This window comes from Delphinapterus leucas, chromosome 13 (genome assembly GCF_059928025.1).
Source record: "Delphinapterus leucas isolate spDelLeu-1000000601 "Yukka" chromosome 13, BTC_Dleu_Yukka2, whole genome shotgun sequence".
In the NCBI taxonomy this organism is placed as follows: Eukaryota; Metazoa; Chordata; class Mammalia; order Artiodactyla; family Monodontidae; genus Delphinapterus; species Delphinapterus leucas.
Window position 1 is genome coordinate 91,740,561 of NC_143141.1, and position 24,554 is coordinate 91,765,114.

A 24,554-nucleotide genomic window follows, 5' to 3' on the forward strand; every position below is an offset into this window, starting at 1 on the left:
GTATAGTTGATTTACAACGTGGTGTTAATTACTGCTATACAGAAAAGTGCTTGTTATACATCTATATATTATTTTCTTATATTCTTTTCCATTATGGCTTATCACAGGATATTGAATATAGTTGTCTGTGCTATGCAACAGGACCTTGTTGTTTATCCATCCTATATATACTAGTTTGCATCTGCTGGTCCCAAACTCACACTCCATCCCTCCCCCAACCCCCTCCCCCTTGGCAACCACCAGCCTGTTCTTTGTGTCCATGATCCTGTTTCTTTTTCACAGACAGGTTCATTTGTGTCATATTTTAGATTCCACATATAAGTGATATCATATGATATTTGTCTTTCACTTTCTGACTTACTTCAGTTAGTATGGTAATCTCTACTTACATCAATAAATATTCTTAAACAATGGATGCCTTATGGATACCTCTGCTCTCCGTGGTCTGGAACAGAGATGGTGACAGGCAGCCAACAAGCCAGACAACGTGTACCTCTCCGATCAAATTCTAGCAGTCCAAAATATATAGTGTGTGTAATATTGGGGTTGGGAGGGATTATAAAACATACACCATAATCATTGAAATTAAGCCTCAGCTAAATTAAGTCATTTGCATAAAGTTTCACAACTTGTAAATATGTTAGAGACACAATTTAAGCCCAAATGAACCAGACTCATGAGCTCTTTTCCATTATACTTTACTGATGGATGATTTCTTACCCTTTTGGCAATTCTAGACAAGCCAAGGATATATGTTTGAAAGAAGAAAAGAAGTATTTAGTCTACTGTAGAGCTAGAACCTCGGGCCACCTGCGGGCTAGTCCTGCTGAGAGCAGCAGTGGGTCATCACTAGAGCCAGCTTGGCTGAAAACAGAGTAAGAACACACTCAAGACAAGCTCAGAGGGCCAAGGCCATGAAGCCCCTTCAGCTGACAGGGTGGGTGTCAGCAGTGGCTCTAGGGCGTGGCTGACTGGTAACCAGGCAACAATAAGCCCTCTGGGTTGGCGCTGGGGAAGAACAGTGTGCCTTGGTCTCCGACAGATGCTCCAAGATCCAGCTTTTCTTATATTTTTATTTTTATTGAAGTATTTTTGACTTGCAATGTTATATTATTTTCTGCTCTATAGCAAAGTGATTCAGTTATATATATATATATATATACATATATATATATTCTTTTCCATTGTGGTTTATTACAGGATATTGAATATAGTTCCCTCTGCTATACAATAGGACCTTGTTGTTTATTTTACATGTAGAAGTGTGCATCTATTAATCCCATACACCCAATTTACCCCTTCCCACATTTTCCCTTCCCCCGCATTTTCTCTTTGATAACCGTTAAGTCTGTTTTCTGTGTCAGTGGGTCTTCCCCTTTCCACGTTTGATGCAACCCTCGTAAGTGAATTCCCTGTCCCTACCCTGCTGTTTAAAAAAAGATCCTACAAATTTTAAATTCTATACATTAGGTGGGTTTATGCCTAGACGTTCCTCTACATTTCTTTTGTCCTCCTCTTTGTGAAGGAGGACTTATTTTTCTCTTAGTCATTTGTGCTGAGTTCTTAGCTTTAGAAATTATTAAGTAGTTATTTAATGCAACCGAGTCTTCACACAGAGAAGACAAAGTGCAGAGTAACTTGTTAAATCTTAATTCAGGATTCACCACATGGGAGAGAGAAGCCCAGGGGAATGTTCACCTGAGGGGCTTGTAACCAGAGATCTGCAGCCTTAGAGCAAAACCATGGTCACTTCTGAGTTAATGAGTGACTCCACTAAGGCACTGAGCCGATCCTCTTTTTTTTTTTTTTTCATGCTCTTCCTAGACATTTCAACCATCTAGGAACCTTCTTAATCAAGAAGATTGCTACTAGGAAGAGCCACAGTGAGTCCTGGAGGATTTCAGAAATACTGTCATTTCCAGGAAAAGTATACAATTTCCAAATGTCCCCTAATAGACCACGTCTCTGAGTTTGCAATTCCCAAGGGCTCAATTATCTCTTTACAGTAAGACAGCACCAACTGGGCTGATTTTAAATAACGTGTTTTAAATAAAATACAGCCTTTTACAGATCAATATGTTTTGCTTTTTGAAAAGAAAATAAAATTTCAATCCAATTACCTGTTTCAGAACACCTTTAAAGAAAAAACTGTTGCTTATGGCAAACTCAATTGACAGCATTTTTCTTGAGCCGAAAATCACTTCCAGTCACCATAATTGCACAGGCAAATGTGAAAGGTGGGGTGTGAAGTGGGGAAATCAACTTTCAATTTTTGTGAAATGTTCACGAACTGTCCAGTATTCATGAAGCCAGAAATAAGCCTAAAAATGTGCAAATTGGAACCTATGTCTAAGCTCTGAATATAAGAAATTGAGTTATTAAAATACTGCTGTTCTGCTGCACGGAACAGAGGAATAAGGAAAAACTGACACCAACACATCACAGCACATAGCACCTTAAAAATGCCAGCTATAACGTGTCAACTATCGGGAAAAGAGAGAACTGGTGACAGTTTGCCTAAGTATGGCTTCCCTGGGAAGCAGCATATTCAAGTTATGGGAAGTCTGCTATGTTACACAAAATCATTTTCAGACATCTCACTGCTCAAGGCACCGTCCTCTTCCTCTACTCTCCTTGTTTATTTTTATGCCTGTCGCTACAGCCAAATGAATAAAACTCTAGCTGCAGAGTGGTTAGAGTTTATTCCTAATTAAAGTGGAATAAAAGGAAACCAAAAGGTGCAGTGTGTGAGGCACTGCCTTTCTAGTAATAGAGTAACTTGGAATTCACTTTTACCAGCTTCCCTCTGACGTGGGGACACCAGCCAGTATCTTGGTACCGTCAGTGCGTGTGGGAGCTCTTCCAACCTTGCTGCCTCGTTCCATTTTAAGACATCCACATGCTAATGCTTAGAATTTGTGCATGAGATTCCAAGGAGGATGGATGTCTTGGGACTGGTGATCTGCAAATACGGAGAGCTGACAAAAAGCACACTCTCCCCTGCTCATCACAATGAGTGTCAACCAATCTAGGAGCAATTCGACTGCTGTGACCATGGACCATTTGGCAACACTTCACACCTCCCACCCTATGTCTCTTCTTTCATTCAGCCCGTGAGGTGGTCCAGGACTCCTCAAAACACAGGGAACTTTCAAACTGCATTTTAGAGTACATCTTGAAGGAAATGCTTGAAATATGAGATATTCCATGGATTTTGGAGATAAAAATAGGCACTGGATGCCTATTTTTATCTGTTTCAGAACAAGGTATTTTCTGATTTCATAAGCATCTGAAAAACTTAATGCACGGCTAAATAAGAAAGTTTCAGGAACTTCTGCAATATTCTGCAGGAATATTCTGAAAATAGTTATGACCTCTTTCCCTGAAGATGTACTGGTATATGCCCATGGGGTGGGGCAGGCCCTAAGAAGCAGAGCTTCTGCATTGGCTAACCACACATCCACAGATGTGGCTGACCAAGAAACAAAGGACCTACATGGACCACAAGAACTTCCTCTTCACGTTGTTTCCTCGTGGCCTCCAAGTCCTCCTGGGGTGATGCAGAGGTGGTCCAGGTAGAAACTGTGTCACAGTTGAGGAATTTTGTGATTGGGAGACCCTCAACTTTTGGGGACTGCTGACAAACCTGCCCCTCCCATCTCCAGGGAGAGAGTTTCTTTCCTACCAGGGCTTCCCTGGGGAGGGTAGGAGATGTCTTTAGATTTATTGCCTTGGAATGTCTCTGGGCAGAGATATTTCTAAATCTCTCTGGAGGGAGACGCTATTTTTATCTTTCCAAGGCTATCTGTTGTGAGAATATTCTTGAACCTTTGCTTAGAAGATGGGCAGAAACACCAGACTCATGAATAATTACCTCCCAATAGAATATTTTTATATCCCTTTTCCAACATACTTCCAGGCAGTCTCATGTTTGTCAGAAGTTTTGAATTTTAAAGTTCCAAGCAGTTAAGCAAATTACCTTTGTGTTTCTGGAATCTTCTCTATATGTGGCATTTAGAAATGCAATTCAGACTTACCTTATTGGGAGTGTCAGAGGGCAATGCTTTCAGAAAGGGCATTTTCTATGTTCTGTATTTTATTTTCTAAAGTCATTTGCATGTATTATTATTTCCTCACATAAAATCCATTTAGTTTTTAAAAAGTTTCAATAATGTTCAAATTAGGAAAACTATGGTTTAAAGTATAGTAGTTACACCCACCAAGGTGGACATGTATCTCTTCGTGTTGCTTATGATGCATCCTTGACATGTATTACTTCAGTTAATTTGTTTGCAAAACTTTTTGATGATTGAGACATGAAAAACATGATTTCTACAACACAAAATTTTAAAAAGAGAAGCAAACAGAAATGCTGTTGTAGGTGGTATGACCCCTCAATCTTAATTAAGCTGAACCTAAATGAAGGGGTTCAGCTCTTAAATTGAAAGATATCCCCTACAGTATTAACAAAAAAAGATAAATCACAAGAAAACAAGTTCATTTCAGTATCTACTCTGGATGGACTATTATTTGATTCAGACCTGAAGCCCTTAAGAGCCTCAGTCCTCAAACAAAAATCCAATTATGTTCAATTCAGTGCTATTACAAGGGTAAATTTTACAAAGAGTTTTGATTAGGTATCAAAATTTTGACTTAACTAGAAAGTTCAATTACATAAAAACTTGTACTTTGTTTTCATCATTATAATTTGACATTTACTACATGTCCATATGGTGCTGAGCATCTCTTGGACCACAGTAACCTGTAATGTTACCCCAAATATTTGAATTAGCTTGGAACCCCTGGCTGTGAGCCGAACCACTCACATTTATGCATAGGGAAGCCAAGGTGAAGGTGAAGGAATAAGGTTCCCGATGATAAAGGCTCTGACAGGTAAGTGATGAGACTCCCCGTCCGCAGAAGATCTGTCCACTCTGCAGATGAGAGACAGGGTCATGCTCCGGGCACCAGCCAATTAGGAAGCGATTTCTCTCTAAGTCCCAGAAAGCAAAAAAACTAATATATCACAGCTTTCATAGACTTTAAATAAGTAGGCATGTTGAAGGCATAAAAAAATTATGAGTAATTCTGGTTTTTATGTCAATAACACTTATTAAACAGTGTCAGGGGTTCTGAGGAATATAAAGATAGACAATGGTTAAAGGGACATAAACACTAAAAAATAACATTGCAAACCAAACAACAAATAAGAACACAGGATGAGAGATACTCCACAGTGATTCAATGTGTGGTTAATTCATGAATTTGAGGAGAGGAACAATCTCTAAAAACTCAGGCAGTCTGGGAAGAATGATCAAGGAGAAGAAATTAAAGTTTGATGTTAAATTTGATATAATTGTTTTTAAAATACACTGTTTTTAATGATGACTATTTCTGAAGTTAAGGTCCTATTTTTTATGTCCCTTTTGTAATAGATATTTTTGTAATTCTAATTTACAAGTGAAAGTGCCTAAAAATAATGAGCTTTGCGTATAATTGATGTATATGAGTTTTGTTTGTTTGTTGGGGGTTTTTTTGTGGTACATGGGCCTCTCACTGTTGTGGCCTCCACGGCATGTGGGATCCTCCCAGACCGGTGCACGAACCTGTGTCCCCTGCATTGGCAGGCGGACCCTCAACCACTGCACCACCAGGGAAGCCCTATGAGTTTTTATATGCAAGTATACATGAGGTATGACACCTCCAAAACTGTTTCTTTCATAAATCATAAGTGTATACCCTTCAAAATTATATTCCTGAGCCCACTACTTTACTGTCAAATTTTGCCAACAAGAACAAGGCTCATAAAATTTAGCTGAACTTAAGAATATCACATTATATCCACAATACCAGTAAAATTTCAATGTAATAGAAGAATGGAGAAATAAATTACTCTTATTTATAGAAATTAGCTAATAAAGTCTCAATTTGAAGTACCAAAAAAAAAACTTTCTACCTTCTTTTTATTTTTATTTTATTTATTTTTTTCAAGTTAAACTCTCCATTGTTCTTGGCAATTAAGAACAGGATTGAATCTTGGGTTTACTGCATCTGTATCATCACTCTGAACTTAAGTTTTCAGAAGGTGATTTTAAAAGAGGTGACTTTTACTGTACTAAAGAAAACCTGGAATTACCTTTTCTCAATCTCTTTCTTAAATTACTTTTTTGAAAAGTGTAGATTCTTGGCAAAAAATTCTGATTTCTTAATAATTTTTACTACCTCCTAAAAGTGGATGGCAGCCAAAAAGTCACTTAACTAAGGGAGCTGTTATGTAATGGAAGTTTCCTTGACTCAGTTAATATCAGGAATATAGGGAATGTTTTGCATGCCATGTGGAAAGCCAAGCAAATCCACAATTAAACTTTCTTTGCTGATGTGTCAGTTGCCAAATGGATGGAGAACCACACCAAGAAAGAGAAGAAACTGCTCAAATCTTTTCCTTCTTATGCCAAAGCAACACTTTCAATGACTGTTGGAACCTATACAATTTTATGATATATTTCTGCCTAAGTCATATAGCTCTTCAAATCTAGTGGAATCAGAAAAATACACCACTGAGATAATTTCATAAAGACATGTTTTATCAGTCATTGTGCAATAGAGGTATACCCTATTTTCCACCCAAATTGTTCATTACAGCCCAAGTTTGCATGGAGAAAATACCCCAGGCATTTATGTATTCAGAGGTAAATATCCACTTTAAATAAATTCATTGCTTCTTGCACATCCCATGATGGTTGTTTCCATTCTTGGTTTTCTCTTTTCTTTTTTTTTTTTGGCATTCTAAACTGGTTTTTATATAACATTTGATTTATGTTTACATAAAAACTCTGTTGTGGCACAGAAAATACACTCAGAAGGACATTGCAAGGGTGTATTCCCAGTCTACCATTTCTTCAGTTAAGAATTATAATGCATCATCCTGTTTTTGAGAGGAGTTAAGTTTTTTAGTAACCAATTATAATATTTAACAATTTATGGCCAGTTATTTTTGTGTACACCCAACTGTACCCTTCCACGTGTGACCGACACAAAGCCACACTGTAAATATTCCATCCCACCCTCCACACCTGCCGTGCGTATGCTCTGTTCCCACACTGTCTTGGTGCTTGTGCCTCTGCTAATCAGGTTTATCAATTCACCAGATGGTGGAGGGGTGTGGATGACTGCCCTGGTCTGTCTGTAGCACCCCAACCTTAGGGCATAAGAATCCCTGGAACTCTGAAGAGTGGTATTTGCTGAATCATTTCCTTCCTCATCCTCTTGCTTATGACCTCCTTCTATAACTGACCTTGTCCTCTCCTGCCTGTCCCTCCAGCTTCGTTACAGTGAGGACACACTTTCTGTCCTCCCCACCCTTGCCTGGGCAAACGCTTATCCACATAAAACATCCACACAGAATAAAAGCCTACTTAAAAATAAGAATGAAGACTCAGTGACGTATGGTAAATATGGTCAGACCAACTGTGGAGACTCTGTCTGTCCAACAAATATATTGCCAAAAGCAACTACAGATTCAACAGGAGATGTTCCCATAGTCATTAGCATTACCCGTCTAACTTCTCAAACAAACATGGTTGATGGTCTCAATTTGTAGTGGTCCTTCCAATCAGAGACTGCGGTGCCTGCCTCAGAACGGGGACTTCCTGTTGCATCCTCCCTCCTTTCTTCTTGCTTTGATGTGGACACAGGAATGATTTTTAATAATCCACTGTATCAGTCCGAGGTAGTACAACATGAACATCACAGTGCTGAAGAAAACCACAATGGGCAGGACCTTAAGTGCAAAAAAGTGGTCTTTATATTTCTCACCAAAGACAAATGAGGGGCCGGAATCAGTGTACTCCAGGAATGTCTGAACTTGTTTCCCCAGCCAATCAAAAGCCATAAATCCAGGTTCTGTCCTTAGTATCAAAAGCCCAAGAAGAAACTGTAATCCAATATCCCAAAAGACAGGCCTCCATTAACTTTGGTTGGGTGATTGGAAAATAGAAATGTCAGGATAAAGTACATTATGAGTCCACTGAAGGATACCAGCTGCTGTTGGCCCAATTTGGTGGTGTCAAAGACCAGCCAGAAAATAACTCCCAGGATTAGGCAGGCCCAAATCACCCACTTCAGCCAGAACCAATGGCTGTCCAGAAGCCTTTGGCCAGGAGGAAGGAACTGAGCGATTTGAGACTCATATTTGGCCATGAAGTAATCCCAGGTTACAAAGAAGATGGCAACTACTGTGATCATGAAAAGAGGAAGGGCTCCGCAAAAGTTCAGCACACAGGCCACAATCGCCAGAGCCAGACACCCTTTTGATGCGTCTCTTGATCCTCCTCCTCATCTTCATCCTTTCTTGAAGAATTCTGATCAGTGGTGACTTGCTCTTTGCCCTGTTTGGCCTTTTCTTGCTCTCTGTTTTGCACAACTCTACTCCTTAGTGAGTTGTCATTTCCTGATGTGTTCCAGTTTTCAAAAAGTCTTCATCACTCTGAAAGCCAGTGTTGCTACAGCCCTTGGCTGTGAGGGCTGGCATCCTCTGCAGCTCCACAGAGTTTTTGCTGCTCATGGATTTGGCTGGGCTCCGAATTTTTTTCAGATGTCTGGGCTGGAGATCTCCTGTACCTCATTAATCCTTCTCATTATCCTCATTCCTCATGGCCCATTTTTACTCTGGGAAGAAGACTCCTGTGCATGGGAACCACAGATGGTCTCTGGTGCCTCTTCCCTGATGTGTCAGATGAAGGGCCAGATGCCAGGCTCACTCCCCAGCTCACCTAGGAAAATCTGATTTATGAGTTTTGACTTTACTTTTTGATGGTGCAAAACTGATAAGCATTCTGTAGAAATCTACTATGAATTTTGAATTTTAATCTTTCCCCAGGCTTGTGATATGTGGCATGATAGTCAGTCTCTCTATACCCTCAGGATGCTGGGCAGTGGCAACTCCAGTCAGTTATACAATCATCAAGGTAAACAACCGATACACTTACAATGACTCTGTACCCACACAACCACTCTGTTTTCCACTTTCAGTACAGTATTCAATAAATAACATGAGATATTCAAAAATAAAAACAAAAAAAGTAAGAATGACACCCTCACCTAGCTGTAATGTAGCATCTTCTCCCTGCTGGGATACTGTCAGAGAAGCTTAAATGGGGAGGTGGGACTTTCACCTTTACTGGATGGTAAGTAGCTCCCTCCATAATATTAGTGGAGATCATGTGGGGAGCAGTAATGGGGTGCCTGCCCAGGTAGCAACAGAGGCCAAGTGGGGACATGGAACCCCACCACCACCTGGCAGTATTGAGGCAGCATAACTCCCTCTCCTAACACGACAGTGTCACAGGAAACTTGCAAAAGCAGAAGATTTAAACAAGATTGAGTCTCATTACATAATACCTAAAATGTCCAGCATATAAATGAAGATCACTCATTGCACCACAAACCAGGAAAATCTCAACTTGAATGAGAAAACACAATCAACGGATGTCAACACTAACATGACAGATGTTGGAATTATCGGAAAGGACTTAAAATCAGCCTGAAAAATTAGTCTCAATAAAGAAATTGAAGATATAAAGAAAAACTAAATGGAAATTTTAAAATTGAAAAATGCAATAACTAAAATAAAAAGCTTACTGGATGAACTTATCATATTTGAGATGATAGTAGGCCAATCAGTGAACCTGATATAGAAGAATAGAAACCAGCCAATCTGAAAAACAGAGAAAAATCAGTCTGGAAGGGAAAATGAACAGAGCCTCAGAGCTGTGTAGTGTGATATTAAAAGATCTAGCATGCATGTCATTGGAGTCCAAGAGGATAGGAGAAGGAGTGTAGGGTTTAAAAAGTGTTCAGAGAAATATAACGGAAAAGTATGCAAATTTGACAGTGGGGTCAAGTCTACAGATTCAGGAAGCTGAGCAAATACCAGAAAGAATAAATCCAAAGAAATCCATGTCAAGTCACCTCATAATCAAACTCCTGAAAATTAAACAGCAAAGGAAAAAATCTGTAATACAGTGAGTAAAGAAGAGTACATTACTTATAAGAGTTAAAACAATTTAAATTAAAGCAGATTTTACTTGAGAAATTATGGAATCCAGAAGGAAGTGGGCAATGTTTTTCAAGTGCTTAAAAAAAGAATTGTAGAGATGGCAGACAGCAGAAGCAAGGAAAACTACAATTCTGCAGCCTGTGGAAGGAAAACCACATTCACACAAAGACAGACAAAATGAAAAGGCACAGGACTTTGTACCAGTCGAAGGAACAAGATAAAACCCCAGAAAAACAACTAAATGAAGTGGAGATAGGCAACCTTCCAGAAAAAGAATTCAAAATAGTGAGAGTGAAGATGATCCAGGACCTCAGAAAAAGAGTGGAGGCAAAGATCGAGAAGATGCAAGAAATGTTTAACAAAGACCTAGAAGAATTAAAGAACAAACACTTAGGAGAATTAAAGAACAAACAAACAGAGATGAACAATACAATAACTGAAATGAAATATACACTAGAAGGAATCAATAGCAGAATAAATGAGGCAGAAGAAAGGATAAGTGACCTGGAAGACAGAATGGTGGAATTCACTGCTGCAGAACAGAATAAAGAAAAAAGAATGAAAAGAAATGAAGACAGCCTAAGAGACCTCTGGGACAATATTAAATGCAACAGCATTCACATTATAGGGGTCCCAGAAGGAGAAGAGAGAGAGAAAGGACCAGAGAAAATATTTGAAGAGATTATCGTCGAAAATTTCCCTAACATGGGAAAGGAAATAGCAACCCAAGTCCAGGAAGCACAGAGAGTTCCAGGAAGGACAAACTCAAGGAGAAACTCACCAAGATACATAGTAATCATATTGACAAAATTAAAGACAAAGAAAAATTATTGAAAGCAGCAAGGGAAAAACAGCAAATAATATATGAGGGAACTCCCATAAGGTTAACAGCGGATTTCTCAGCAGAAACTCTACAAGCTAGAAGGGAGTGGCACGATATATTTAAAGTGACAAAAGGGAAGAACCTACAACCAAGATTACTCTACCCAGCAAGGATCTCATTCAGACTTGATGGAGAAATCAAAAGCTTTACAGACAAGCAAAAGCTAAGAGAATTCACCACCACCAAACCAGCTCTACAACAAATGCTAAAGGAACTTCTCTAAGTGGAAAACACAAGAGAAGAAAAGGACCTACAAAAACAAACCCATAAAAATTAAGAATTGTAATAGGAACATATATATCAATAATTACATTAAACATGAATGGATTAAATGCTCCAACCAAAAGACACAGGTTTGCTGAACAGATACAAAAACAAGACCCGTATGTATGCTGTCTACAAGAGACCCACTTCAGACTTAGGGACACATACAGACTGAAAGTGAGGGGATGGACAAAGATATTCCAAGCAAATGGAAATCAAAAGAAAGCTGCAGTAGCAATGATCATATCCGATAAAATAGACTTTAAAATAAAGAATGTTACAAGAGACAAGAAAGGACACTACATAATGTTCAAGGGATCAAACCAAGAAGAAGATATAGCAATTATAAATATGTATGCACCCAACATAGGAGTACCTCAATACATAAGGCAACTGCTAAAAGCTATAATAGAGGAAATCGACAGTAACACAATAATAGCGGGGGACTTCAACACCTTACTTACACCAATGGACAGATCATCCAGACAGAAAGTTAATAAGGAAACACAAGCTTTAAATGACACAATAGACCAGATAGATTTAGTTGACATTTATAAGACATTCCATCCAAAAACGGCAGATTACACTTTCTTCTCAAGTGCACATGGAACATTCTCCAGGATACATCACATCTTGGGTCACAAGTCAAGCCTCGGTAAATTTAAGAAAATTGAAATCATATCAAGCATCTTTTCCAACAACAACGCTATGAGATTAGAAATCAATTACAGGGAAAACAGTGTGAAAAACACAAACACATGGAGGCAAAACAGTACGTTACTAAATAACCAAGAGATCACTGAAGAAGTCAAAGAGGAAATCAAAAAATACCTAGAGACAAATTACAATGAAAACATGATGAACCAAAACCTATGGGATGCAGCAAAAGCAGTTCTAAGAGGGAAGTTTAGAGCAACACAAGCCTACCTCAAGAAACAAGAAAAATTTCAAGTAAACAATCTAACCTTACACTTAAAGTAACTAGAGAAAGAAGAACAAACAAAACCCAAAGTTAGTAGAAGGAAAGAAATCATAAAGATCAGAGCAGAAATAAATGACATAGAAACAAAGAAAACAATAGCAGAGATCAATAAAACTAAAAGATGGTTCTTTGAGAAGATAAACAAAATTGATAAACCTTTAGCCAGACTCATCAGGAAAAAGAGGGAGAGGACTCAAATCAATAAAATTAGAAATGAAAAAAAGGAGAAGTTACAATGGACACTGCAGAAATACAAAACATCCTAAGAGACTACTATAAGCAACTCTATGCCAATAAAATGGACAACCTGGAAGAAATGGACAAATTCTTAGAAAGGTATAACCTTCCAAGACTGAACCAGGAAGAAATAGAAAATATGAACAGACCAATCACAAGTAATGAAATTAAAACTGTGATTAAAATCTTCCAATAAACAAAAGAACAGGACCAGATGGCTTCACAGGTGAATTCTATCAGACATTTAGAGAAGAGCTAACACCCATCCTTCACAAACTCTCCCAAAACATTGCAGAGGAAGGAACACTCCCAAACTCATTCTATGAGCCCACCATCACCCTGATACCAAAACCAGACAAAGATGTCACAAAGAAAGAAAACTACAGACCAATAACACTGATGAACATAGATGCAAAAATCCTCAACAAAGTACTAGCAAACAGAATCCAACAACACAGTAAAAGGATCAAACACCATGATCAAGTGGGATTTATCCCAGGGATGCAAGGATTCTTCAATATATGCAAATCAATCAATGTCATACACCATATTAACAAATTAAAGAATAAAAACCATGTGATCATCTCAATAGATGCAGAAAAAGCTTTTGACAAAATTCAACACCCATTTATGATAAAAACTCTCCAGAAAGTGGACATAGAGGGAACCTACCTCAACATAATAAAGGCCATATACAACAAACTCACAGCAAACATCATTCTCAATGATGAAAGGCTGAAAACATTTCCTCTATGATCGGAAACAAGACAAGGTTTTCCACTCTCACCACTCTTATTCAATATAGTTTTGGACGTTTTAGCCACAGCAATCAGAGAAGAAAAAGAAATAAAAGGAATCCAAATCAGAAAAGAAGAGGTAAAACTGTCACTGTTTGCAGATGACATGATACTCTACATAGATAATCCTAAAGGTGCCACCAGAAAACTACTAGAGCTTTTGGTAGAGTTGCAGGATACAAAATTAATGCACAGAAATCTTTTGCATTCCTATACACTAACAATGAAAGATCAGAAAGAGAAATTAAGGAGAAACAATCCCATTCACCATTACAACAAAAAGAATAAAATACCAGGAATAAACCTACCTAAGGAGGTAAAAGGCCTGAATGCAGAAAATTGTAAGACACTGATGAAAGAAATCAAAGATGACACAAACAGATGGAAAGACATACCATGTTCTTAGATTGGAAGAATCAATATTGTGAAAATGACTATACTACCCAAGGCAATCTACAGATTCAGTTCGATCCCTATCAAATTACCAATGACATTTTTTACAGAACTAGAACAAAAATCTTAAAATTTGTATGGAGGCACAAAAGACCCCAAATAGCTAAAGCAGTCTTGAGGGAAAAAAACAGGGCTGGAGGAATCAGACTTCCTGACTTCAGACTATACTACAAAGCTACAGTAATCAAGACAATATGGTACTGGCATAAAAACAGAAATATAGATCAAAGGAACAGGATAGAAAGCCCAGTGATAAACCCATGCACCTATGTTCAACAAATCTGTGACAAAGGAGGCAAGGATATACAATGGAGAAAAGACAATTTCTTCAATAAGTGGTGCTGGGAAAACTGGACAACTACATATAAAGAATGAAATTAGAACACTCCCTAACACCATACACAAAAATAATCTCAAAATGCATTAGAGGGCTTCCCTGGTGGCACAGTGGTTGAGAATCTGCCTGCCAATCCAGGGGACACAGGTTCGAGCCCTGGTCTGGGAAGATCCCACATGCCGCAGAGCAACTAGGCCTGTGAGCCACAACTACTTAGCCTGTGCACCTGGAGCCTGTGCTGCACAAAAAGAGAGGCCACGATAGTGACAGGCCCGTGCACCACAATGAAGAGTGGCCCCTGCTTGCTGCAACTAGAGAAAGCCCTCGCACAGAAACAAAGACCCAACACAGCCAAAAATAAATAAATAAATAAATAAATAAATTTCTTTAAAAATGCATTAGAGACCTAAATGTAAAACCAGACACTATAAAACTCTTAGAGGAAAACATAGGAAGAACACTCTTTGACATAAATCACAGCAAGATCTTTTTTGATCCACCTCCTAGAGTAATGGAAATAAAAACAAAAACAAATGAAACGTAAAAGATTTTGCAAAGCAAAGGAAACTACAAACAAAACAAAAAAGACAAACCTCAGAATGGGAGAAAATATTTGCAAACGAATCAACAGACAAAGGATTAATCTTCAAAATACATAAACAGCTCATGCAGCTCAAAATTATAAAAACAAACAACCCAATCAAAAAATGGGTAGAAGACCTAAATAGACATTTCTCCAAAGAAGACATACAGATGGCCAATAAGTACGTGAAAAGCTGCTCAACATCACTAATTATTAGAGAAATGCAAATCAAAACTACAATGAGGTATCACCTCACACCAGTTAGAATGGGCATCATCAGAAAATCTACAAACAACAAATGCTGAAGAGGGTGTGGAGAAAAGGGAACCCTCTTGCACTGTTGGTGGGAATGTAAATTGATACAGCCACTATGGAGAACAGTTTGGAGTTTCCTTAAAAAACTAAAAATAGAATTACCATATGACCCAGCAATCCCACTACCTGGCATATGCCCTGAGAAAACCATAATTCAAAAAGGCACATGCACCCAATGTTCATTGCAGCACTCTTTACAATAGCCAGGTCATGGAAGCAACTTAAATGCCCATCAACAGATGAATGGATAAAGAAGATGTGGTACATATATACAATGGAATATTACTCAGCCATAAAAAGGAATGACATCGGGTCATTTGTAGAGACGTGGATGGATCTAGAGACTCTCATACAGAGTGAAGTAAGTCAGAAAAAGAAAAACAAATATCATATATTAATGCGTATATGTGGAACCTAAAAAAATGGCACAGATGAACCAGTTTGCAGGGCAGAAATAGAGACACAGATGTAGAGAACAAACATATGGACACCAAGGGGGGAAAGTGGCAGAGGCAGTGGTGGTGTGATGAATTGGTAGATTGGGATTGACATATATACACTAATATGTATAAAATAGATAACTAATAAGAATTTGCTGTATAAAAAATAGAATAAAATTTAAAAATTAAAAAAAAAAAAACAGAGAGAGACTGTGGCATGCAGTAGAAGAGCCCAGTTAAGGTATCAGAACCCAGGAACCAGACAGAGTTGGGGAATAATGTCAGGGGAGGAAGGGAATCCAAATATGTATTAGTGCCTAGTCCATGTCAGGCACTGATGTTTCAACATTATCCACAGTGTCTGATGCCAAGCAGCCCCAGTGACTGTGGTCAGTCATTGACATGCTATGTGAGAATAGTTTCCAGCTATCTAAAGGCCCACTTGCAATCTGGGTAGTTGAGCACTGTGCCATATTTGCTGCTGGGCAGCTGGACTTGGGGTTGCCAGAGACCTTGGAAAATGAGCTATTAGGCCACCCTTCTGACTGGGTCCTTCTGTAGGAGTCCTGGGTGAAACAGTTCCACTAGTCTTACCTCTTTGGAGAACCCTTCCCAGGCTGGACTTGGTGCCCCGGTGTCATGCTTCTCTGGGGCTTCTGTTTCTCTCTCAGCACCCATCACGCTGATTTGTCATCTCCATCTAATGTCTACTTACCCCACTGACTCTGGAAGCATGGGACTGAGCTCCCTCCAGGCCCTAGCATTGATCTTGGCACAGAGTGGGTGATCTATATTTGTTAAATGATTGGACAAATGAATGAATTTAGATAATCCAGAATAGTCTTTCTAGCTTCGCATTGTAAAGCAGAGAAAGATGGAACGAATATGACTTTAGGTGAGTCACCTAATCTCTCCGGACCTCAGTTTTACTTCCTGTAAAATAGATATAATAGTAATCTGTCCCAGTGTCATGGGACTGTTTTGATGATTAAATGAGATAATGTATGCAATACTACTAACTACCCTTACTTGAATGTTCCTTATATTACTGGTGCTGTATTAGGCTTCAGATAATATATTTGAAGTAATAGATATAGTGGACCTTAACAAATATTTGTCTTCTTCCCCCAAAACTACTTTAAAGTTTAAATGTTTTGGCATTTTTTATAAAGATTTTTTTAAGTTAAAAAATTAAAGAATTGTAACCTACAATTCCATATCACAAAAACATATTCTACAGGAATGAAGAAGGAATCAAGGCCATCTTAGATGAAGAGAAAATAAAGATTTTGTCATCAGCAGACTTAATCTTAAAAGAATGAATAAAATCTCTAAAGTTCTCTAAGGAAAAGGCAAATGATAAAAAAAACTAGAAACATTAAGAAGGAAAAAGAGCTTAGTAGGCAAAAATATGGGTAAATACAATAAATATTTTATCTCTTGAGTTATCTAAATTGTGCTTCAAAGTCAGACAAAACATCATAGCATTGTGTGATTTGGCTGTCAACGTATGTAGAGAAAATATTTAAGACAATAATATAAGTGAGGAGAGTAAAGGGATTTAAAGAGAGGTAAGACATGTACACTTGTCTCAAAATGATAAAATGTCAACTCCAGGAGACTACTATAAGTTATGTATGTAAAAGGTAATACCTAGAGCCACTACTGAAAAATCGGTATAAAAGTTACAATAAAAAATACTTGACATCAATCAAAATGGAATTCTAAAAATGGTATTCACAACACACAGGAATACCCTTGTTGAAAAACAAAACAGAGAAACCAAGAGCAGAAAGAACAAAAGAAGGAAAAACACGACGACAGAACTAAGTCTTAAATCATAGACAGGATTAATCCCTACAATTTAATTAATGAATTTGTTGATTAGTTAATTAATTAAAAGTTGGGCATTCAAAATGAAGGAATTAAGAATATCTTAGACTATATTGCATTATATTTTGTATTTATTACCTGGAAAAATGAGAATTTACCAAATTACCACTGGATCTATTTCTAAAATGCATCTTCATTTCGAATTTGTAGACTAGATGATACTTTTTTACCTGTAATTTTGAAAGAGTAGAGAGTGGTGGAAAAGTAGATACCAGTACCCAACAAGGACTCAGGACACAGAACAATGACAATGATTACAATGTCAGCCAAGCTTGAGAGCACTCTCCTGTCCTCTTCAAGTGGGTTTTGTTCTTCATTTCTTATACAGAGCTTCATTAACTTGAAATCCCAATTTAGGAGTGTTCTTGTAAGAGCAGGACCTTGTATTTTTTTTACTAAAAAGTTATTCCATTGACTTCCCTTTAGTGACCATGGTGATGTATTTACTCAAAAATAATTGCAACTTACTATGTAAAAGTTGAAACATTTTATACACAGGGAAGAAGTAACTGAAATGTAATACCAAGCAAGAAAAGATAAAATTTGGAATGAAAATGGGTAGAATTCTGCTGTAAACCCTAAGAAGTCATTTCTATTTAAATTTTGTAGAACAAAGTGTAGGCTAAAACTCCTTACCATACTGTCTCAGAGTTTAGATGATCAATTCTTCTAAGCCAGAACTCAGGCACCTTAGAAAACTAAGACAAAATCTTGACAATTCTAGCCGATTCTACTAATTTGGAAAAGTAAATACAAATCAAATTATGATTTATTTGTATTAATGTAAGCAAAGCGCACACTATCATTTGGTTTTAGACTTCTAAAATAGTCAGTTATTTTTCTATGTATCCATGAAGCCTGCTATATCTATATAATCTTCATTTGATTTATTGACAAGCTTGCCACATGCTTTTCACAACAGAATCCTGCTTCACAAAGAAGGGGAAGGAATTATAGGTTAGAATCCAAGGCACTGACATAAAACATTCAGTGTTTTAGCTTTTAAAAACATCTCAGACTTTCTAATCCTTTAAATACATATAATTGTCTTTAACATTGACAAAGTCACTTCAGGTTGAAGGAATGTGGTAGAAAACAGAACTTTTTCTGTTCTCCTGTCCTCACTATGGAAAGGTTACTTGTTGACAGAGAAGAGAGCAAATATTTGGGGACAACTGGATGAACACCACATTCCGACTCAAATACGAGGGGTCAGGGTGACACCAGCTTACATCCATGTCCCTCCCTTATGTTTCTTACTCAGTATGATCTCGATATAATAAAAAAAGGGAATGTGTGACTCTTTTTATATAACCTTTCACACAGGTGAACATACACTCATGCTTACACACAAGCAATGCAGCATAAAAATATTAGGCAGATATTTCAGAAAATGTTCGCTGACTAATTAAATAAGTATCTTGCTCTCATTTCTCTAAATATTAATATAAATATTGCCCTTTTGAATGTCTACTTATCTGTGAAATAGCCCTTTCTTTGTCCATGTGCCCCTCCTGCAAAATAATAAACACATGAATGCAGAGTTGTGTTCTCTCATGGGCTGGTTCTTGAAAACACAACGTGAAATAAATCTCACCTGTGCAAATCTCATCTTGGTTATTGGTGAGGGGTATGCATCGACCTGAAAAACTAACAAAAATGCTTGCTATAAAGTGACTGTGTGTCATTAACTCTCCTTGCCAACAATTAAACAGATCAAAATGAACACCTTTGTAAAAGCAAACGTATTGGTGAGATCACATTCCCCAGGTGGTTTATAATCAGCAACCAAGAAAGATAAGTAGTTTGATCATCTCTTCATGTAACTGTAATGTGACACATTTAAATTTAAGGAAAACTATTCCTTTTTGGTAAAATCCAAATGTCTCATTAAAAGTATCCAAGATTCACACCATTAGTTTTGTTTGTAAGACTGCTAGAATCAAAGTGAGAAAATGAGCCAAAATTAACGTCAGCCAGCAGAAATTTCATCCATCCACACAGTGATTTAAGCACTGTGTCATTTGCTTGAGAAGTCCCTTAATTACGTTATGTATTGCATTTTTGCTCATTAGGATTTTGCATGTCTATTAGACTGAAATGCTTTCCATCGTTTAGAATTTGAAGTCATTTCTGACTTCCATGCTGCATTATATTTTAATAATAATTTGTTCACTTATCTAACAAGTATTTTGAGGACCTATTAGGTCCAAGCACCATTCTGAGGGCACAAAAACTAAGATGCTTTCCTATTTTCAAAGACAAAAGAAGACAACCCCAAACAAATATCTGCAGTCCAAAATAATAGAATTACCCCAAAAAGTGAGATAATAACACATACTAGCAAACTGTTCTCTCTGTGAACTTGAAGAAGTAATATTTGAACTGGATTCTCCTCCCACACTCTATGGTTTTAACTTATGCCCCACCATTCTATGCAAACGAATGAACATGAATAAAGTAACTTAGGAAAATACTGCGAAAGTATCTCTGCATCCAGCATTTTGAATTGTGATGGTCCTTTCCTCTTAAGCCATTTTAAAATTAAAAAAAAAATTTTTTTAGGCTACTCTTTATTCTCCTACCTTAGGCAAAGCCATCTTGCCTCTTCCATCAAAGTCAGTTAATCCATGAACAAAAGAACACCTAATCCACATGACTACATGCACTTGAAAACTCTCTGTGAAGATCCAGGTACAGTGCTTTTTGGCCAAGAAAATGCTTCATTCATCAGATTTCCAAACCATGGGTCCTATTTGTTATCATAGGAAAGTCATTTATTTTTTTAAAGCTAAAAGGAAGCATTTCAACCAGTGATGATCTATATTAAATTTTTTTAAGTAACTAGGAGAATAGTTGCCTAGCCCACCATAAAGAGAGTGCAGACGTTGTGATGGTTGTTTTATCGACTTAAGAGAACCGCTCGCTTCATCTCTGCTGAATCAGATTTTTTAAAAAATCAATTTCCCAGCATGTATCTGTTCTTTTTTTCAGATATCCAGTTATAATATTTATCTTAAAGTAACAACTTATCAAATAATTGTATATTGCTGATTACAGAAATGTTGCCTATCTTGATGGACTCAAAAGTAATTCAAACACGACATATTGGAACTTATATTGCAGATGAAATACATCTATTTATCTCAATGGCATAGATATTGGCTAAAGCGATATTTTCAAAGTCATGAAAATAAGGTAATAGCAAAAGGTGTGGAGAATGCAAAAGCCTGACAGCTCCTGAAGGCTAGGGCCATGCAATTTTCTCTTCATTTTGCAGCAAGGAAATATTGATTACTTGCATTCCGGGTCTACCTGTTTCCAATATCTCTGCTTTTGTGGACTGTGGTGATATTTAGTAGTAGAGTTCTTGAATAGGTATCATCAACTAAATTCAGTTTGTTTGTATATAAAAAACAAACGAATAAAACACATTTTAAAAGATTCACAAAGATTGTCTCAAGGCTGAAATAAGGTCTTCTTTGTGTGAAAACATATGGTCTATGATAATTCTTTGTCAAGTGAAAATTGCTATGTAGCACAGTGTTGCTATAGTTCATTATAGACCTAAAGTGAAAAGTAAAAATAAACAAAGGAGCAGCAGCATCTTTGAGAAGTGCTTTGCCCTTCTTCCCCTGCACTCACGCCATTCCTGCTGCTTCAGAGGCAAGCCTGCAATTCCGCCTGCCCAGGGCTGTGTGGGTCATGGGAGCCTGCTCGGTCTGGGAGGGGCAGTCTGGAAATGCTTGGGGATCAGTGTCCTGAGAGCAGCCACAGGTGACAAAAGACTAAGGGTGGCTGGTGGTGAATGTGGCGGCCCCATCACTCCTTGGGTGGGAGAGCTCTCAGACATCGTCCACACGGTCCTACAAGCTCCAAAGTAGGACTGAGTCCTATCACCCACAGCCGTGACCTGCTCCCTTCCTTTCATTTCTTTCCTAGAGTCCCCTTCCAAATTGATTGCTGTACCTGAATCCTTGTATCGGAGTCTATTTCTGAAGGAACCCAACCTAAGACAGAAAGGTTGAGTATTATACTAGAAAAATCATCCACTTTAGCATAAAAACCAAACTGTGACCCCCAGCTCTGCTATCATTAATGAGTAAGGCGGGATTCTGCTATCTATTTACATTCAAGGGGGGTACACAAGGTTCCTTGTAGAGTTTTAGGGGTCATCTGTGAAGAAAATAAAACGAAGTGAGAACATGCTATGTAGTACAAGGAACTCTACTTAGTGCTCTGTGTTGACCTAAATGGGAAGGAAATCCAAAAAAAGAGAGGATATATGTATACACATGGCTGATTCACTTAGCTGTACAGTAGAAACTAACACAACTATTGTAAAACAACTATATATTTGTTAAATTTAATAAATAAGATAAAATGATATATTAGGTACAAGGATAAATGTTTATTTTTAAAGAAAAAAGAAGTCACAACAAATTACAAATTTTAAAAAACTGACAAATATCACAAATACAACTTAGAGAAAAAAACTTTATTGTTAAGTGCCTAGTTCACCTCTATGATGCCTTTACCCCTCTGCATTTTAACTGAATAGTTTTTGAATGCCAAATAAGCTCATAGTATTTCCTATAGATATGTTATATAGAAAAAGACTATTCTATGTTACCTTATAGATAATTAAGTCTTCCCTAGAATGATTGATTGAGTTTTTGGTTGATAATTTAAACTGTAAAAACTGTAAACTTAAAATGTTTATGCTAAAAAATTGTTTTCACTTCTTTCTGATTCATATTTCATTTTTCTTAATGCCACATAACATTTTAAGACTTCAGTCCAATCTAGAAGACATATTTCTGTGTATTAACACTGCATGCTTTTGCCCTATAAACACTGGAATTCTTATAAGTTCTAATTTACATAATTCTCATAAAAATAGTATGTATTTAAAATTGTACATAGTGCATTATAAAGAACGTTTCTGGGGAGCCAAGTACTTCCATTTTGGTTACGTGTTGTTAGCAGCAAATCCTCTTACAATTTCCATAACTGATGCTTAGACATTGTTTCCACAGACATGTTTCTGGCTTTGTTCATTTCAACCCTTGTTTTTCCTCTGCCACCCTCATATGTCTGGGGCCATGTGGCTTGAGACACATTTTTATTTCAAGAAAGCCTCCGTATGAGTTGAAACAGGGGGATGGTGAGAGCCTTTCTGGAAAGTATTCCTTCCCTGGGATGCCTAGAAACAACTTAATTATACGTGGCAGTGAAGGCAACCACACAAATATATCTCAGTAAACCCAAGTTAAGCTTATCTTCCAAACCAATTTCTCCTGGGCCAAATCTCAAAAGTGTCCATAACCATTCCACCTTGAGCCAACCCAAAAAGTGTGACTACAAAGAAATGAAAATCATGTGAACACGCATATTATCTGCAAGTTTCCTAACCGTATATGGTAATGAGAATGCATACGGCCTTGGAAGAGCCTTAGAAACTTGGAAGTGTTCCATGTAAATGAGGGATCCCAGAGCTTAAGTTTTATGGTAAAGCCGTGGATAGTTGTCTGTAACATTGAAATGGTAGTGCTGTGTCAGACAGGATTCTGAAGATACATGAGACACATATGATGGTACTTCCAGAGGCGTTAAATGAAGGCTTTATTGAAGGAACATCTTTATAGAGGGACTAGTTACTGAGGTATGGCAGAAGTTTAGGAACAAAAAAGCTATAGTTAGGTACCAAGGTCCTACCACGCCTGGAAAGTTAGGGTAAGGGGAGGAGGATTAATTCCCTGGGCACAGGGAGAAGGGCCCTGGAATGGGCAACGCTCAGGAGCTGAGGCCAGGAGTAATGCATACGCTGCCAGAGCCACCCCTCCAGCCGTGTGCTGGGGAGCTTCATTCAGAGAAACCCACAGAATTCAGCTAGTCCAGGGGACCCGGGGATGATGCATCCACAGAGGTCACCACCCCCGGGACAGGGGGCAGGGATGAGTGGGGCAAAGGGCAAATCTGAGGGTACAAAATCGAAATAAGAGTACAAGTATCTTCACAGGATTGCAGCCAACATTAGATTAGATAACATGTACATGAATGCATCCAGCACAGGGCAGGCTCACAGATCCAGGCTCACACGATAATGTCAGTCCCATTATTTCTGGGATGAAATACTTAAGTGACTTTACAGCAAAAGCGGGAAGAAAAATCACAGCATTTGATGGGAAGAACATCCTAATGATGCCATGCCAGAAGTCAAGCCAGACATTTTTCTAATTACTGTTACTTCCAGAAAAACTCTTCTCAATAGCACATCTCTAGTGAACGGTGAATTTACATAAGGTACAAAGCGTTCTCCTGTTACTGAATTTTCACTATTTAAATATTATAGCCAATCACCTCTAAAGGAGTAGCAATTCCTGGTGTAGGTTTGGAAAATGGGGATGTGTTAAGAATTCACCCTGAGACACAGGACCACATCTGGGTCAGGTTACCCAAGAACTAGCAGCATGGCCAAGTGGAAAGGTGCTGAAATCCTAACAGAACTTGGGGGTCCACAGGGAGAATGCTGCTTCTGCACAGCTTTGTGTCCTCATCTATGAAATGAGGGGTGGGGACTAGATAATGGATCCCAAACTGTGCACTGAGCCCCCCTTGAGGTTCACCTCTCCCTCAGAGCTCTGGGGTCACCCCTGTGCATTCTGAGTCACTCTCCTTTTATCCGTTTGTGTGGATTTCACAAGAAAGTCCACAGTTGACAGAAAATATTTGAAACCCCCCAGGATCTCAAAGATTTCTTCTTGCTTCAAAAACTAGAATGTCAAAACCCAAATGTTTTAAAAACCTGCTTTTTAAAGGCCCAACATTTTATCTCGGTTGACCTTGCATCAAAGTCACAGCAGAAAGCTTACATTTATTTCAAATCAACAGATATTTATTTGAGTCCGAACTCTGTAAGGCACAGCTATAAGGATATGTCGCCTTAGATTCATTCTAGTTTAGAATGCAAAGTGGAAAAAGGACAGGCATAGAAATTCTAAATTCCACAAAGACGTAAAATAATTCACAAGTAACCGCATAAAAGTGTAGAACGTTTCTCTTATAGAGAAAAATAAAGTTAGTTTTATTATTTCAAACTCATGAAGAACTCAATAGTTTCAATGCAGGTAAAAAATTACATAATGTATCATTTTTTTTCTGAAATCTTTAGCAAACAACCATCTTCTCAGTGCGGAGTCAGCTACGGTCTCATACTATGTAATTAAAATAAAAGTATTTGTTCAAATTTAGCCCGATTGTACTAGCTAACCCTTGTGCTGTGGAATGTGGTCCAGAACCTGCTAACACAA

General features: G+C 37.9%; 1 pseudogene; it reads right to left on the reverse strand.

The window, feature by feature from the left end:
* Nucleotides 1–5,184: 5,184 nt before the first annotated feature.
* Nucleotides 5,185–16,026, reverse strand: LOC149747819 (solute carrier family 28 member 3 pseudogene; annotated as a pseudogene).
* Nucleotides 16,027–24,554: the final 8,528 nt, after the last annotated feature.